The sequence below is a fragment of the Triticum urartu genome, chromosome 2, assembly GCF_003073215.2.
Source record: "Triticum urartu cultivar G1812 chromosome 2, Tu2.1, whole genome shotgun sequence".
NCBI classification, from domain to species: Eukaryota; Viridiplantae; Streptophyta; class Magnoliopsida; order Poales; family Poaceae; genus Triticum; species Triticum urartu.
In genome coordinates, this window is record NC_053023.1 from 573,935,783 (window position 1) to 573,953,236 (window position 17,454).

The window sequence follows — 17,454 nt, forward strand, 5'->3', positions numbered from 1 at the left end:
AGTTGGATTTGGTGGAAAGAAGATTTGAGTGGAAAGCAACTTGGGAAGGCTAGAGATCAAGATTCATATGGTAGGAATGGAATATCTTGGTCTCAACACATAAGTAGGTGGTTCTCTCTCAGAACATATGAGTTGGAATTGTGTATGTGTTCTGTTGGCTCTCTCCACGAATGAAGAGGAGGTGGAGGGGTATATATAGCCTCCACAAAAAATCCAACCGTTACACACAGTTTTCCAATCTCGGTGGGACCGAATCAACAAACTCGGTCGGACTGAAAATGTAAACCTAGTGACCGTTAGAGATTTTTGGTGGGACTGACATGCAACTCGGTAGGACCGATGTGGTTAGGGTTTGGGCATAACGTAATCTTGGTGAGACCGATTACACAAACTCGGTGAGACCGAATTTGGTAATTAGCTAACCAGAGAGTTGGTCAGGCAAACTCGGTGGGACCGATTTGCTCTTTCGGTGAGACCAAAAAGTTACAAAAAGGAAACACTGAATTTACATTGCAATCTCGGTGGGACCGATCCGCTCTTTCGGTGAGACCGAAAAGTTACGAAAGGGAAACAGAGAGTTTGCAATCCCATCTCGGTGAGACCGAGATCCCTATCGGTAGAACCGAATTGCTAGGCTTTGGTAGTGGCTTATGACAAGTGAAACTCGGTGGCGCCGGATAGAAATAATCGGTATGACCGAGTTTGGCTTAGGGTTTAGGTCATTTGTGGAAGTGGGAAAGTAGCTGAGGATTTTGGAGCATATCATTAAGCACATGAAGCAAGAGGCTCATTAAGCAACACCTCATCCCTCCTTGATAGTATTGGCTTTTCCTAAAGACTCAATGTGATCTTGGATCACTAAAATATAAAATGAAGAGTCTTGAGCTTTTGAGCTTGAGCCAATCCTTTGTCATTAGCATCTTGAAGGAGTTCCCACAACCTTTAGTCCATGCCACTCCATTGTTGAACTTATCTGAAACATGCTAGATAGAAATGTTAGTCCAACAAGAGATATGTTGTCATCAATTATCAAAACCACCTAGGGAGCACTTGTGCTTTCAGCATCTACTACTATTACTCCACACATCTACCGCTATCCAGCATGCATCTAGAGTATTAAGTTCATAAGAACGGAGTAACGCATTAGGCAAGATGACATGATGTAGAGGGATAAACTCAAGCAATATGATATAAACCCCATCTTTTTATCCTTCATGGCAACAATACTGTTGGGGAACGTAGTAATTTCAAAAATTTCCTACGCACACGCAATATCATGGTGATGCATAACAATGAGAGGGGAGAGTGTTGTCCACGTACCCTCGTAGACCGAAAGCGGAAGCGTTAGCACAACGCGGTTGATGTAGTCGTACGTCTTCACGATCCGACCGATCAAATACCGAACGCACGTCACCTTCGAGTTCAGCACACGTTCAACCCGATGACGTCCCTCGAAATCCATCCAGCCGAGTGTTGACGGATAGTTTCGTCAGCACGGCGGCGTGGTGACGATGATGATGTTCTACCGACGCTGGGCTTCGCCTAAGCACCGCTACAGTATTATCGAGGTGGACTATGGTGGAAGGGGGCACCGCACACGGCTAAAAGATCAAATCAATTGTTGTGTCTCTAGGGTGCCCCCTGCCCCCATATATAAATGAGCAAGGGGGGGGGGGAGGTGCGGCCGGCCAGGAGGAGGCATGCCAGGAGGAGTCCTACTCCCACCGGGAGTAGGACTCCCTCCCTTCCTTGTTGGATTAGGAGAAGGGGGGAAAGAGGAGGGAGAGAGGAAGGAAAGGGGGGGCGCCTCCCCCCTCTCCTTGTCCTATTCGGACTAGAGGGGGAGGGGCGCGCGGCCTTGCCCTAGCCGCCTCTCCTCTTCTCCACTAAGGCCCACTATGGCCCATTAAGCCCCCCGGGGGGTTCCGGTAACCCCTCGGTACTCCGGTAAAATCCCGATTTCACTCGAAACATTTCTGATATCCAAATATAGGCTTCCAATATATCAATTCATGTCTCGACCATTTCGAGACTCCTTGTCATGTCCGTGATCACATCCGGGACTCCGAACAACCTTCGGTACATCAAAACTCATAAACTCATAATATAACCGTCATCGAAACTTTAAGCGTGCGGACCCTACGGGTTCGAGAACTATGTAGACATGACCGAGACACGTCTCCGGTCAATAACCAATAGCAGAACCTGGATGCTCATATTGGCTCCCACATATTCTACGAAGATCTTTATCGGTCAGACTGTGTAACAACATACATTGTTCCCTTTGTCATCTTTATGTTACTTGCCCAAGATTCGATCGTCGGTATCTCAATACCTAGTTCAATCTCGTTACCGACAAGTCTCTTTACTCATTCCGTAATACATCATCCCACAACTAACTCATTAGTTGCAATGCTTGCAAGGCTCAAGTGATGTGCATTACCGAGTGGGCCCAGAGATACCTCTCTGACAATCGGAGTGACAAATCCTAATCTCGAAATATGCCAACCCAACAAGTACCTTCGGAGACACCTGTAGAGCACCTTTATAATCACCCAGTTATGTTGTGACGTTTGGTAGAACACAAAGTGTTCCTCCGGTAAACGGGAGTTGCCTAATCTCATAGTCATAGGAACATGTATAAGTCATGAAGAAAGCAATAACAACATACTAAACGATCGAGTGCTAAGCTAACGGAATGGGTCAAGTCAATCACATCATTCTCTTAATGATGTGATCCCGTTAATCAAATGACAACTCTTTGTCTATGGCTAGGAAACATAACCATCTTTGATCAATGAGCTAGTCAAGTAGAGGCATACTAGTGACACTCTGTTTGTCTATGTATTCACACATGTATCATGTTTCCGGTTAATACAATTCTAGCATGAATAATAAACATTTATCATGATATAAGGAAATAAATGATAACTTTATTATTGCCTCTAGGGCATATTTCCTTCAAATACAATACGTGCCTTGCTTCCCCTGCTGTCACTGGGAAACGACACCGCAAGATTGAACCCAAAGCTAAGCACTTCTCCCATTGCAATAAAGATCAATCTAGTAGGCCAAACTAAACTGATAATTCGAAGATACTTGCAAAGATATCAAATCATGCATATAGGAATTCAGAGAAGAATCAAATAATATTCATAGATAATCAAGTTCACAAACCCACAATTCATTGGATCTTGGCAAACACACCACAAAAGAGTTACATCGAATAGATCTCCAAGAAGATCGAGGAGAACTTTGTATTGAGATCCAAAGAGAGAGAAGAAGCCATCTAGCTAATAACTATGGACCCGAAGGTCTATGGTAAACTACTCACACATCATCGGAGAGGCTATGGTGTTGATGTAGAAGCCCTCCATGATCGAATCCCCCTTCGGCAGATCGCCGGAAAAGGCCCCAAGATGGGATCTCACGGGTACAGAAGGTTGTGGTGGTGGAAAAGGTGTTTCGTGGCTCTCCCCGAAGGTTTCAGGGTATACGAGTATATATAGGCAAAAGAAGTAGGTCGGTGGAGCTGCGAGGGGCCCACGAGGGTGGGGGAGTGATGAAGCTATGTACCTAGGATAGGGTCATAGGCCTGACCTAGACACCCTCCCCTAGGACACCATCTTAAAACCAGAAGCATTCAAGGGATAGCATCATCCACTCGACTACAAGTCATTACACTCGGAAGGTTCATGGTCACTCGACCACAACAATTATCACTCGACAGACAAAGACCTAAAGTCACTCTGCACGACAACGGTCGGACGTTTACTTCATAGACTTAATAGGCATTTATGTCACTTAATTACTAGCGTTACCAGTAACACCCCCCTCTTAATGTACCTTAAACCCCTTGTAACGTGGGCTGGCTGGGGTCCTGGGGCACTCTATATAAGCCACCCCCTCCACTGGCACAAGGGTTTGCACCCCCTATAAACACACACATACATAATCCAGTCGACCACCTCCGGGCACCGAGATGTAGGGCTGTTACTTCCTCCGCGAAGGGCCTGAACTCGTAAAACTCGTGTGTACAACTTCGCCATAGCTAGGATCTTGCCTCCTCATACCTACCCCCCCATTCTACTGTCAGTCTTAGATCCACGACAGTTGGCGCCCACCGTGCGGCAGGTGTCTTAGCGAATTTTTGGTGGAGTTGTGATTTTTCCGATTCTCATCATCATGGTTTTCGCCAGCGGACTGGTTGAGGGCCGCGAGATCCATCTTGGCGCGCTTGTGTTCATCCCCGATGATTCCGACTGGCTCCTGGAAGCTCCACTCGACGTCGATGCGCTCCCCGTCCGCGGGGCGACGCACTTTCGCGCGTGCGTCCGTGGCGTCCTTCTCCGGCAACCGTCGACCCAGTATCGGTCGGTTCCTATGGTGTCCTCATCCCCCGCCGCCCGCCGACACAAGCGTTCCGATCGGTCGCGGCTCCAGCGGTGGGTGAGGCACGCGGTGGCCCGCCAGTCGACCACCTCTCAAGTCGCGGCAATCGAGCCCGACGAAACTCTCTACGGCCTGTTTGACCTATCGACTAGCTCCGTCGAGACTGCATCCGAGTGCGACAGTAGCGATCCTGCGGCAGAAGTCTCGATGGTCGACGGACCACCCAATCCTCCTGGCTTCCCCCGCAACGACGGTGGTGATGGCGGCGGCGATCCGTCGCACATTCACGAGGAGTACCGCCCTGAGCCCCTTTGTTCGCAGCGGAGGGAGAGCTTCGCTGCCGCAACATGGATGCACTTCACACTCCTATCGTTGGAGACACCCCCGAGGCCCGGGCCTTGGAGGAAGCGCGCCTGGCCAACTTGGCTGAGCGCACTCGACTAGAGAACCTACAGCATGCACTCGATGAGCGTGCTCGGTAGCGGATCCCTGAATCCAGTCGACGGCAGCTTTTTCCGCCTCAAACTCAGGTATACCACACTCCGATCCAAAATCTCACAGCCGCGACCCGAATAGCAGAGTCAATCCAGCCTTCCCAGTCAGAGGCAAGAAGGGGTTTGATGCAGATCCGGGCCTTGTTTCGAGCAGCTGGAGAACAGAATACAACAGTATCTCACTCGCGGAATAGGATTCATAGCAGGTCTGTGATGGCGGACACAGTCCAGTCGGCTCACAGCCCAAGATCGCCTCTGTGGCGTGAGGGACGTGGGCACCGGCAGGATCAGTACAGAAACCGCGAGTAGTATGATCACCGACTCGACCACGATGACCGTCGTCGAGTGCCCACGCCTCCTCCGAGGAGTGGGTCATACGTGCCTCGGCGGCAGGATGACGGGAGCCCCCACAGCGGCGAGCGAAGAGTACCAGTCGACCCAAGGGAGCCAGGCTTTGATGCAAGATCTATTCTCGTTCAAGGTCTGGTTGACAGGAACAAAGCGCATAGAGAAGGTCATGACAGAGATTATCTGACTGGCAGCAGAGTGCATGTTTTCGGTCCTGAGTGTTTCAGCAGAGCCATCAGGGCCGCAGTGATTCCTCCCAACTTCAGGTTGGCTATTGGAGTCAGCAAGTTCACCAGTGAGTCTAAGCCTGACACTTGGCTTGAAGACTACCAAGTGGCTGTACAAATTGGTGGTGGCAATGATGAAGTGGCAATGAAGCACCTCCCTCTCATGTTGGAAGACTCAGCCAGAGCATGGTTGACTCAGTTAGCACCTGGTAGCATATACAGTTGGGAGGAACTCGCCAGGGTGTTTGTTAGAACTTTTGAGGGTACTTGCAAGCGACCGGCAGGGTTGACAGAATTGCAGTGTTGTGTACAGAAACCGAATGAAACCCTGAGAGACTATATCTAGAGATGGATCACGTTACACCATACAGTGGATAATGTGTCTGGTCACCAAGCAATCTGTGCCTTCAAGGAAGGCGTCAAGTATCGGGAGTTGAATCTGAAATTTGGTTGGACAGGAGATATGACTCTGACTCGGATGATGGAGATTGCCACCAAATACGCTAACGGCGAAGAGGAAGACCGACTCCGGAGTGGCAAGCACAAAATAGTCGCCCAGGACACTAGTGGAGGTACTTCCAATCGGAAACAGAAGCGTAAGGCCGAGCCAGTTTCTCCTGGTGAGGCTTTAGTTGTGGCTCAAGGAAAGTTTAAGGGGAAGCCCAAAGGTCCCTAGAATCTCAAGAAAGTGAAAGATCAAGACGGAAATGATGTGTTGGATTTGCCATGTCACATTCACACCAAGAAAGATGAAGAGGGTAATCTGATTTATCCCAAGCACACCACTCGGCAGTGTCGACTCCTGATCCAGAAATTCCGAGAGAAGCAACCCAAGGAGAAGGAAAAGGAGTCGGACAAGGAAGAGGATGATGACGGTTTTCCCAACGTCAACTCCACTCTGATGATTTTTGCTGATGTTGAGAGCAAAAGTCGATTGAAAGTTATCAACAGAGAAGTGAACATGGTTGCTCCGGCAACACCAAGTTATTTGAAGTGGTCCCAGACTGCCATCACATTCGACCAGTTTGACCATCCAGCACGTATAGCCACCCCTGGGAGGCAAGCGTTGGTGGTCGACCCAGTTGTTGAAGGCACTCGACTGACTAAAGTGCTGATGGATGGTGGTAGCGGCCTGAATATCCTTTATGCTGAAACCTTGAAGGGAATGGGGATTCCGATGTCCAAGCTCAGCGAAAGTAATATGAGTTTCTATGGCCTTATACCCAGCAAGAAGGCTGAATCACTCGGCCAGATCGCCCTTGATGTGGTTTTCGGTGATTCCAAGAATTACCGCAAAGAAAAGTTGACATTTGAAGTACTGGATTTCAAGAGTGCTTATCATGCCATTCTGGGTAGGCCTGCCTATGCACGTTTCATGGCTCGACTGTGTTACGTGTACCTCAAATTGAAAATGCCTGGTCCCAGAGGAGTGATCACTATCACTCGCAATCGGCAGAAAGCAGAAGAGTGCTTCCAGAAGGGCTCAAAAATCACTGATGCACAAATGGCAACAGTCAAAATGCAAGAATACCAGAAAAATGCAGATCCGAGTGATTTGCTGCGCTCCAAGAAGCGTGCCACTGATTCTGCATTTTAGTCGTCCGGTGAAACCAAGTCGATTCATATTCACCCGACCGATCCTAATGCTACTCCTACTCACATTTCAACTTCACTCGACAGCAAATAGGAAGAAGCACTCATCCAGTTCCTCTGTGAGAACTGGGACATCTTTGCATGGAAACCTTCTGACATGCCGGGTGTACCCAGGGGACTGGCTGAGCATTGTTTGCGAGTCGACCCGAAAGTAAAACCAGTCAAAGAACATCTTCGACGGTCCGCCGTACAGAAGAGAAAAGCAATTGGTGAGGAAGTGGCTCGGCTCCTGGCAGTTGAGTTCATCCGCGAGATTTACCACTCCGAGTGGCTCGCTAATGTTGTTATGGTCCCCAAGAAGGACGACTCACTTCGCATGTGCATTGACTTCAAGAATATCAATCGGGCCCGCCCAAAAGATCATTTTCCTCTCCCCCGCATCGACCAGATTGTCGATTCGACTGCGGGGTGTGAGCGTTTGTCTTTCCTAGACGCCTATTCCGGGTACCATCAGATCCAACTGTATGGACCCGATGATATAAAAACAACTTTCATCACTCCATTCGGGTGCTTTTGTTATGTCACCATGCCATTCGGTCTCAAGAACGCTGGGACCACATTCATGAGGATGATTCAAAAGTGTCTACTCACTCAAATCAGTCAGAATGTGGAAGCATACATGGATTACATTGTGGTCAAGTCGCGTAAAGGTTCCGACGTGCTCACTGACCTTACTGAAACCTTTGCCAACTTGAGAATATATGATATCAAGCTTAACCCATCAAAGTGCACATTCGGAGTCCCTGGCGGAAAGTTACTCGGCTTCCTCGTTTCCGAACGAGGGATCGACGCGAACCCAGAGAAAGTTGGTGCCATACTCCGGATGAAGCGCCCTGTGTGTGTGCATGATGTCCAGAAGCTTACTGGTTGTTTGGCCGCCTTGAGTCAATTTATTTCTCGCCTCGGTGAAAAGGCATTGCCTCTTTACCGACTGATGAAGAAATATGACAAGTTTGAGTGGACTCCTGAAGCTGATGCAGCGTTTGCAGATCTCAAAGCCCTGCTTTCCACCCAGCCGGTGCTCGCTGCCCCAATCAGCAAAGAGCCTTTACTGCTTTACATTGCAGCCACTAGACAAGTTGTTAGTACAGTACTCACGGTCGAGTGGGAAGAAGAAGGAAAAGCCTATAAAGTTCAGCGCCCAGTATACTATGTTTCTGAAGTTTTAACTCCATCCAAGCAAAGATATCCACATTATCAGGAGCTTGTTTATGGGATTTACATGACCACGAAGAAGGTTGCACATTATTTCTCTGATCACTCCATTACAGTCATCACTGACGCACCATTGTCAGAAATTCTGAACAACAGAGATGCAACTGGTCGAGTGGAAAAATGGGCGATTGAGCTCCTTCCCTTGGATATCAAGTTTGAGGCAAAGAAAGCTATCAAGTCCCAGGCAATAGCGGATTTCCTCGCCGAGTGGATCGAACAACAACTGCCGACTCAGATTCACTCGGACCACTGGACCATGTTCTTTGATGGATCCAAGATGCTGAATGGTTCTGGTGCTGGGGTGGTATTGGTATCCCCCTGAGGTGACAAGCTCCGCTATGTTATCCAAATTCATTTTGATTCCTCCAACAACGAAGCTGAATATGAGGCACTTTTGTACGGGTCGCGTATGGCCATTTCACTCGGTGTCTGTCGCCTCATGGTCTACAGCGACTCAGATTTGGTGGTGAATCAAGTGATGAAGGAGTGAGACGTCAGAAGCCCAGCTATGACTGGCTACTGCAATGCGGTGAGAAAGTTAGAGAATAAGTTTGAGGGTTTAGAACTCCATCGCATACCCCGACTGAAAAATCAAGCAACGGATGATTTGGCGAAGATAGGTTCCAAGAGGGAAGCCATTCCTAGTAATGTGTTTTTGGAGCATATTCATACACCTTCAGTCCAGGAAGATCCTTTCACCGAAGAGCCCCCGCAACCAAATAACACCGCTGATCCGACTGAAGTCGAAGCCCCGGTCGTGGTCGACTTGATCATGGAGGTTTTGGTCATCACTCTCGACTGGACAGTGCCGTGCATCGCGTACATCCTTAGGAAGGAACTCCCAGAGGATGAAGAAGAGGCCCGACAAATCGTCCACCGATCCAAAGCTTTTACTGTGATAAGAGGGCAGCTGTTCAGAGAAAGTGTAACTGGAGTCAGCCAGAAATGCATAACACCAAAGGAAGGTCGAGTGATCCTTAAGGACATCCACTCGGGGACCTGTGGTCACCATGCGTCCTCTCGGACCATTGTGGCCAAAGCATATATACCGAGCAGGATTTTATTGGCCACGGGCAAATGAGATGGCACAAGAAATAGTCAACAAATGTGAAGGTTGCCAGTTTTATTCCAACATGTCTCACAAGCCTGCGTCAGCCCTGAAGACCGTTCCACTCGTCTGGCCCTTCGCTATTTGGGGTTTGGACATGGTTGGACCTCTGAGAACGGGTAGGAGCGGCTTCACTCATGTACTCGTGGCAGTCGAGAAGTTCACCAAATGGATTGAAGCCAAACCCATCAAAAGTCTTGAAGCCAGTACTGCGGTCAGTTTCATCAGAGAATTAACATTCAGATATGGTGTTCCACACAACATCATCACTGACAATGGGTCGAACTTCGATTCTGATGAGTTCAGAGCCTTCTGCGCTTCCCAAGGCACTCAGGTCGACTACGCTTCAGTCGCACATCCCCAGTCGAATGGACAAGCTGAAAGAGCAAATGGATTGATTCTCAAAGGAATGAAACCCCGACTGATGCGTGATCTCAAGCACGTGGCAGGCGTCTGGGTTGATGAACTTCTGTCAGTACTTTGGGCCTTGAGGACAACTCCTAATCGGTCGACTGGCGGAACTCCATTCTTCCTGGTTTATGGAGCTGAAGTTGTTCTTCTGAGTGACTTGCTTCACAACGCACCCAGAGTTGAGCTTTTTTCAGAAGATGAAGTAGAACAGGCTCGACAAGACGTAGTTGATCTCCTAGAAGAGGAAAGAGAGATGGCCCTGATCTGGTCGACCATTTATCAGCAAGACCTGCATCGCTTCCACGCCAAAAACGTGAGGGGTCGAGCATTTCAAGAAGGAGACTTGGTTCTTCGAGTGGATCAGCAGAAACCACACAAGCTCGTGCCTACTTGGGAAGGCCCCTTCATTATCTGTAGAGTGCTCCACAACAGAGCATACCACTTATACAATGTCGAACACAAGAAAGACGAGCCACACGCTTGGAATTCGGAGCTGCTCCACCCCTTTTACACTTAAGCATTCAGACTGTTGAGATGTAATAAGAAATACCCTTTAGTTTGGTTATCAAAGACACATTTTTACAGTCTCTTAAATGATTGTTGTTCCTTTTTTATATGTTCTAAATACCCTAGTGGGTGCCTTAGATGCGAATCCGTTTCGCCTAAGTTTAAAAAATCCTACCGAGTGGTGAGCAAGCCTCTCACTCGGGGGCTTAGCTGCGAATCCGTTTCACCTAAGTGTAAAAAAAATCCTACCGAGTGGTGAGCAAGCCTCTCACTCGGGGGCTTAGCTGCAGTCCAGTACTCGCCTAAGTTTAAAAAATCCTACCGAGTGGTGAGCAAGCCTCTCACTCGGGGGCTTAGCTGCAGTCTAGTACTCGCCTAAGTTTAAAAAATCCTACCGAGTGGTGAGCAAGCCTCTCACTCGGGGGCTTAGCTGCAGTCCAGTACTCGCCTAAGTTTGAAAAATCCTACCGAGTGGTGAACAACCCTCTCACTCGGGGGCTTAGCTGCAGTCCAGTACTCGCCTAAGTTTGAAAAAAAATCCTACCGAGTGGTGAGCAACCCTCTCACTCGGGGGCTTAGCTGCAGTCTAGTACTCGCCTAACTGTAAAAAATCCTACCAAATGATGAGCAACCCTCTCACTCGGGGGCTTAGTTGCAGTCAAGTACTCGCCTAAGTGTAAAAAATCCTACCGAGTGGTGAGAAACCCTCTCACTCAGGGGCTTAGCTGCAATCCAGTACTCGCCTAAGTTTGAAACAAATACAATGTGCGCTCCATCCCCATCCGCAAGGACGATGAGGTGCAGGTCGACCACAACCTTCTCTTCGGAGCTGCGCCACAAATACAATGTGCGCTCCATCCCCATCCGCAAGGACGGTGAGGTGCGGGTCGACTGCAACCTTCTCTTCGGAGCCATGCCACAAATACAACGTGCGCTCCATCCTCATCCGCAAGGACGATGAGGTGCAGGTCGACTGCAACCTTCTCTTCGGAGCTATGCCACAAATACAACATGCGCTCCATCCTCGTCCGCAAGGACGATGAGGTGCAGGTTGATTGGGACATCCTCCTCAGAATTGCATCTCAAGTACAAAGAATATTCCGAGTGAAGAACAAGCTCCACTCGAAGGCAAACGCAAGCACATTCAGAAGATAAACCAAGTTCGAATAAATCTTAAAGTTCCAGAACGAAGATAATAGTACTTGGGAATCAGGCCTGAAAGAGTTTAACAGTTACAGAATCACTCATTCCGAGGCGAATTTAAGGCGAGGTATAAAGTTTGTTCACTCCACAGGAGGAGGGCTTGCAGGCTCGACGAACTCGTCCAGGTCAATTCCGTTAGCGATTCGAGTGGCAGCAACAATGAAGGTTTCCATGAAGGATTGGAAGTCATGCTTTTTTGTATTGGCAACCTTGATCGCCGCCAGCTTCTCTTCTCGAGCTTCTTTGCAGTGGACCCTAACTAGCGACAGAGCCACGTCAGCACCGCATCGGGCAGAAGACTTCTTCCATTCCTGCACTCGACCGGGAACTTCATTGAGTCAAGCCATCAGAGACTCGAGGTCATTTTGAAATTTCGCCCTTGGCTAGAGTGATGTATCAATGCGCGACACCGCCACCTTCAGGCGAGCAAGATAGCTTGTAACGCTGGCAACGCGAGATTCCAGTCGGAGCACGTTCATGGCAGCTTCATCGCTGACTGGAGAAAGGATAGGGTCCAAGCCTGTCTCAATCCGTCCGGTTTCCTCTTCAAAGTTTCGGCAGAATTCTGCAGATTCAAGGAGTTAATGAGTCAACCGGTTCATGATGACTTGCAAACAGTAAATCAGTCGGATAAAAAAAAGTACCTTCGAGCATAAGGAAGAGCCTCTTGGCGAGTGCTTTCAGATAAGCTTCTAGGTCGTTTCTCTGAAGAGACATGCTTTCCAGTTGCTCGTTCAGAGTTACCTTATCCTTCTTCAGACGAGCCGCCTCTTAGTTGGACTCGGTAAGAGACGTCTTCAGCTTGGTGATTTCCTCCTCTAGCGCTGTCGGCGTTCTGGGAACGGGGGTCCCCAGACTTTCCTGCCTGCGGCCTGCGGCGTGGCACAAAGGGGGGCCCAGCACGACCCATCTTCACCAACACAAACTCAAGACCCTCGCGAGGGTCCAAGCCTCACGGGGCGGATGACACGAAGCTTCCTTAGGCACGGCCTCGCCAGGCTGGCTCACGAGGAGGCAGAGAGATCAAGGCGGGGTACCTCGCGAGGTGCCCGTGACGCAAGCCATGACGACTCAGGGCGCCAGGCGGGTGCCAGCCCGCGCATCGTCCTCCTTTCCTCTTTGGTGCAAAGGGGGCAAGCGCAGCCGCGGAGTACCGAGGCATCAGGCAAAGGTTGCCATTTCGGTGCAACGAGACCAAGACCAGGAGGACTATGAGACGGTGGTCACCATGGAGCCCAAGACGGCGTCATCACCAGAGCTTTGCGCAGGCGAAGACTACTTTTGTCAGGATAGCTGATACTTCCTGTCCCCTTTCAAATTAGCCCGCCATTGTTGGCTCCCTTCCCGCTCAATATTTGGGAAGAGGACCAGGGCCTCTATAAATAGGACCAGCCACCCACAGAGCAAAAAGGGGGTTGGGTGGTAGGAAGAAAGAGGCTCGTTAGAGAGGCTAGAAGCAGAGAGAAAGAGAGAGAGAAAGGTGGCTGAACTCCTCCCATCAGTTCATCGCCCCAGCCAAGAATAGACCCTCGCGAGGCTGTTCTTCCTTGTATTTTTCATCATCATCAGCCCAAGAGGCAATCCACGCACCACACACTGGAGTAGGGTATTACACCACAACGGTGGCCCGAACCAGTATAAACCCTTGTCCCTTGTGTTGTTCTTTTCATAGTTTTGATCCTAGCGTGGCGGAGGGGTGCAGGTAGGTAGGAGGCGAAATCTCCGTGCGCACCCTAGTGTTCGAACCTTAAGGGTCTGCCGGAACCCGAAATCCGACATTTGGCGCGCCAGGTAGGGGTGTGCCGGAATTCGTCTTCTACCGCCCCGCTCTCCTCCGAAATCATGCTCATGTCTGACGCACGTCGGGCCCGCGCGGAGCGCCGGGCCGCCCTTGCTTCCCGCGTCGCCCAGACAGCCCCTGTCGGCGGGCGTCCTCACCGTTCTTCATCACCTGCCGTCAACGCCGCCACCGGCCCGGCGGGGGACGAGCAGCAAGCATCGTCTCAGCATCCATCCGTGCGCCAAGACGGCCGCACCGCGACTCCCTCGCTCGCCCCAGCTGGATCTTCGTCCCGCGCGCTCCGCGCGCCCATGGAGGCTCGGGCTGCACTCATTGCGGCGAACGAGCTCCTGCGCTACCGTCCCATCGACGACGTCTACGAAGAATGGCTCGGCCGCGTCGCCGAGCTCGTCCGCGCTGCAGGGGGTTCTTCCGCGCCGTCCGTTCCGCTGCACCGCACCCCGCCTCGCGCGGGCGAGGAGGCTCCGGCGGCGCCCCGACCACCTCCTCCCCAAGAAGACGCCATGGCTCCAAGGCGCGTGGCCCCTGGGCGGAACCCGCTCCGTCAGGTGCCAGTGCGGCAAGAGCAGAGCTGCCAAGAAGTCCCTCGCCCGCCAGAAGCTGCCCGGGCGCTCCCTGCTCCAGCACGTCGCGACCACCTTCCTGCTTCGGTGCGTGGGGACATGCAAGACCAGGCTCTCCATGACCCAAGGCCTCCCGTGGCCACAGCAGGCTACCGCGCCTACACCACCGAGCTGCGCAGCGTCGCGTGGCCAGGCAAGTTCAAGCCGGACCTGCCTCCTTGCTACGACGGCACGGCCGACCCTGCGGAGTTCCTCCAGCTCTACGAGCTGGGCATCGAAGCTGCCAACGGAGACGAGAAGGTCATGGCGAACTGGTTTCCCATGGCGCTCAAGGACGGGGCCCGCACCTGGCTCCTGAACCTGGCTCCAGGCACAATCTCCTCCTGGGAAGAGATGCGCACCCGCTTCATCGCCAACTTCCAAGGTACTCGCGACCGGCCACCTGCCGTGAGCGACATGCGCCGCATCAAGCAACAACCCGGGGAGACCCTGCAGAAGTACATCCAGCGCTTCAACAACGCACGCCTCAAGATTCCCAAGGTGACTGAAGAGGCCATCATCTCAGCCTTCTCCGACGGCGTGCGCGACGTCAAGATGAAGGAGGAGCTAGCGATGCATGAGGACTTGTGCACTTCTTTGGAGCTGTTCAACTTGGCGAACAAGTGCGCCAGGGCTGAGGAAGGGCGTCTCTCCCTCCTTGAGCTGCCTGCCGCAGACCCAGAAGAGAAGAAGGTCAAGGCCAAGGAAGTGAAGCGCAAGGGGGATGCCGTGCTCGCGGCAGAACCAGAGACCAAGCGGGGCAGAGATCAGCCCGAACCTCCCAAGGGCAGCCGGTACTACGTGTACCACGACCTCCACACCCACAACACCAGCGAATGCCAAGAACTCCGAGCCGTGCGTGAAGGAAGGATCGGCCGTCGCCCTGACCGTGGTGACCGGGGATACAGCCGAGGAGGAGGAAGGAACGCAGGGCGCTGGGAAGACCGTGGCCCGCGCCAGGGGTGGCGCGACCAACCTCATGAGGATTGCTGGCAAAACCCACCTCGCGAGGGAGGCTGGTGGGATCAGCCTCGCGAGGATCGCCCGCAAGGCAACGCAGGCCTCCCACCGCTGCCGCCGCAGCCAAGGAGAAACGAGGACCGCCACCAGGACGAGGAGGCTGGGGGCTTCCAGGAGCCACGCGCGATCGCCTGCATCCTGGGCGGAGCTCAGGCCCCAGCCTCTCAGCGCATCCTCAAGCAGTTCGCCCGCAAAGTGAATGCAGCCCTCCCTAGGCTCGAAGCCACGCGCCCTCTCAGGTGGTCGGCGTGCGCCATCACCTTTAGCTCAGCAGATCAACTCAAGTGTGCGGCTACAGCCGGAGTCCTCCCGATGCTTTGTTCCCCAATCATCAGCAACGTGGTGGTCACCAAGACCCTCATCGATGGCGGGGCAGGGCTCAATGTCCTGTCCGTAGAGACGTTCAACAACCTCCAAGTGCCCTACAGCCAGCTTCAGCCAACCAAGCCCTTCTCCGGTATCACCGACGGCTCCACGGTCCCGATCGGGCAGGTCCGCCTCCCCGTCACCTTCGGGGCACGCGACAACTACCGCACCGAGCTCATCGACTTCGACGTCGCTCACATCCGCTTGCCGTACAACGCCATCCTCGGGTACCCGACGCTGGCCAAGTTCATGGCCGTGACTCACCATGGCTACAACGTCCTCAAGATGCCAGGAAGCGGCGGAGTCATCACGGTGCCCTGTGAAGAGAAGGACGCAGTGTGTTCCCTTGAGCGAGCCTTTCAGGCCGCATCACTGGAAGACCCGGATCGCGGAAGCAGGAGGCTTCCCGAGGCCGCCTCCAAGAAGAAGACATCGTCCGGCCTGGCCCCTCAGGAGGTAGGCCCCTTTGGGCCCGTGCCTGCCCAGGGGGAACCTCCTTCCATCGCATAGGAAAGCACGCCCAGCGCCCTCCTCAGGCAGGGCTCGGGGGCTCTCCCCTGGAGGGCCACCGACCTAGCAAGGGTCACGAGGGAGGCGCTGGGGCACCACATGGAGGCGTGTTTCGAAGCACGTTTCCCTCAAGAAGGAGCAAGGCAAGGAGATCCAGACCCACAGGAGTTCGTCAGCAAGGCCATTCAGGAGCTACAGGAGTCCAGACTCATGAGAGGCGCCCGCCGCCTACCAGCAGTGGCTCCCCATCCAGGCGAGGATGGCGGGCTGCGCGTCTGCGTCGACGTACCAGGGCTCAACCAAGTCGCCTCCCTGGAGTGCCTCTGGCCCTCGCGAGTGGGGCGCTGTGGAGGTCCACCCCACAGCTACGTTCGCACGCCTTACGGCTTGCCGAGCGCGGCTGACGCGTACCAGCGCCTCATGAGGGGCATCACGGAGGCACAAGAGGCCAGGTGCTCCGCAGCCCTGGCGGAGATGAAGATGGCCCGCGAGGAATCGCCAGCGCCTCCGGAGCCTCCCGAGGCCCCTGGGCCTGGGGGCTCATGAGGATCAGCTTCCGCAGCCCACTGAGCCGGCTACACTGACACCCCTTCGTCTTCAGCATCATCAGGTGACATCTTTCAAGTTTCGCTTCCAGCTGGGAGCGCCCCCAGGGCTGCATTATTCCCAGGCCGCGTGGGTCCGTCCCTGCGGCGTGTATCCCTTTTATTTCGCGTTGTTGGCTTACCTTGTTGGGGGCGCCCCTCGGGCTGCATGATCCCCAAGTCGCTCGGGCCTGACCCAGTGATCTCCGCATCCATTTGAACGAATCCACTCCTTCGCGGCTAATGTGCTTTACCTAGTTGCCTGCTCAGCTGACGCCAACTAACGGAGCTGCTCCCAAACGGCACGACGCTTGCGCATGGGTCCGTCCCTGCAACGCCGACAAACCTGGATGGCTGAGCTCTGGCCGCGGCAGCCCCGCATAGCGTCACCTCGTCAAGCCTTCAGTGCCTCACTACCCATCGGAAGCAACCAACGGCTGACCATCAATTGTTATGGCAACTCCTTGCTCTTTCTATGATGGACCTGCAGGACCTCCAGAAGGAGCTGCGTCAGGCGAGGCTCTTGCTGCGTCTCCTTCGCTCTCGTCCGCGTGAACCGCTTGCGCGTTAAAGGGGGGGTGCCTGAGCATCACGACTCAGGGCTCCTACTGGCTCTCCAGCCCTCACCCTCTGGCCTTGACCATGGCATCGCGACCTGGCATACCAGCGACGGCTGAGACTCGCTCGAGGGTCGGGACCCGAGGACGTAGAGAAGAAAGGGGAGCAAAGGCGAGAGGGGAGAGACACACGAGGACCTCGCCGAGCAACCTCGCGCCTGCCGATGCACGGACCCGGCCACACACCAGAGAGCGGCCCCTGATCCTCGAGATAAGTTATCGCCCGGAAGCGCTAGCTACCGTGGCACCATCCCTGCACCTAATGCTATCCCATGTTAGCGACATCGCTCCCCTTTCTCACCGAACGACGGCTGCTTGGGTGCCAAAGGGGACCTCCTGAGCATCGTGACTCAGGGGCTCTTACCAGACTCCGGGTCGCTCACCTCCTGGCCTTGA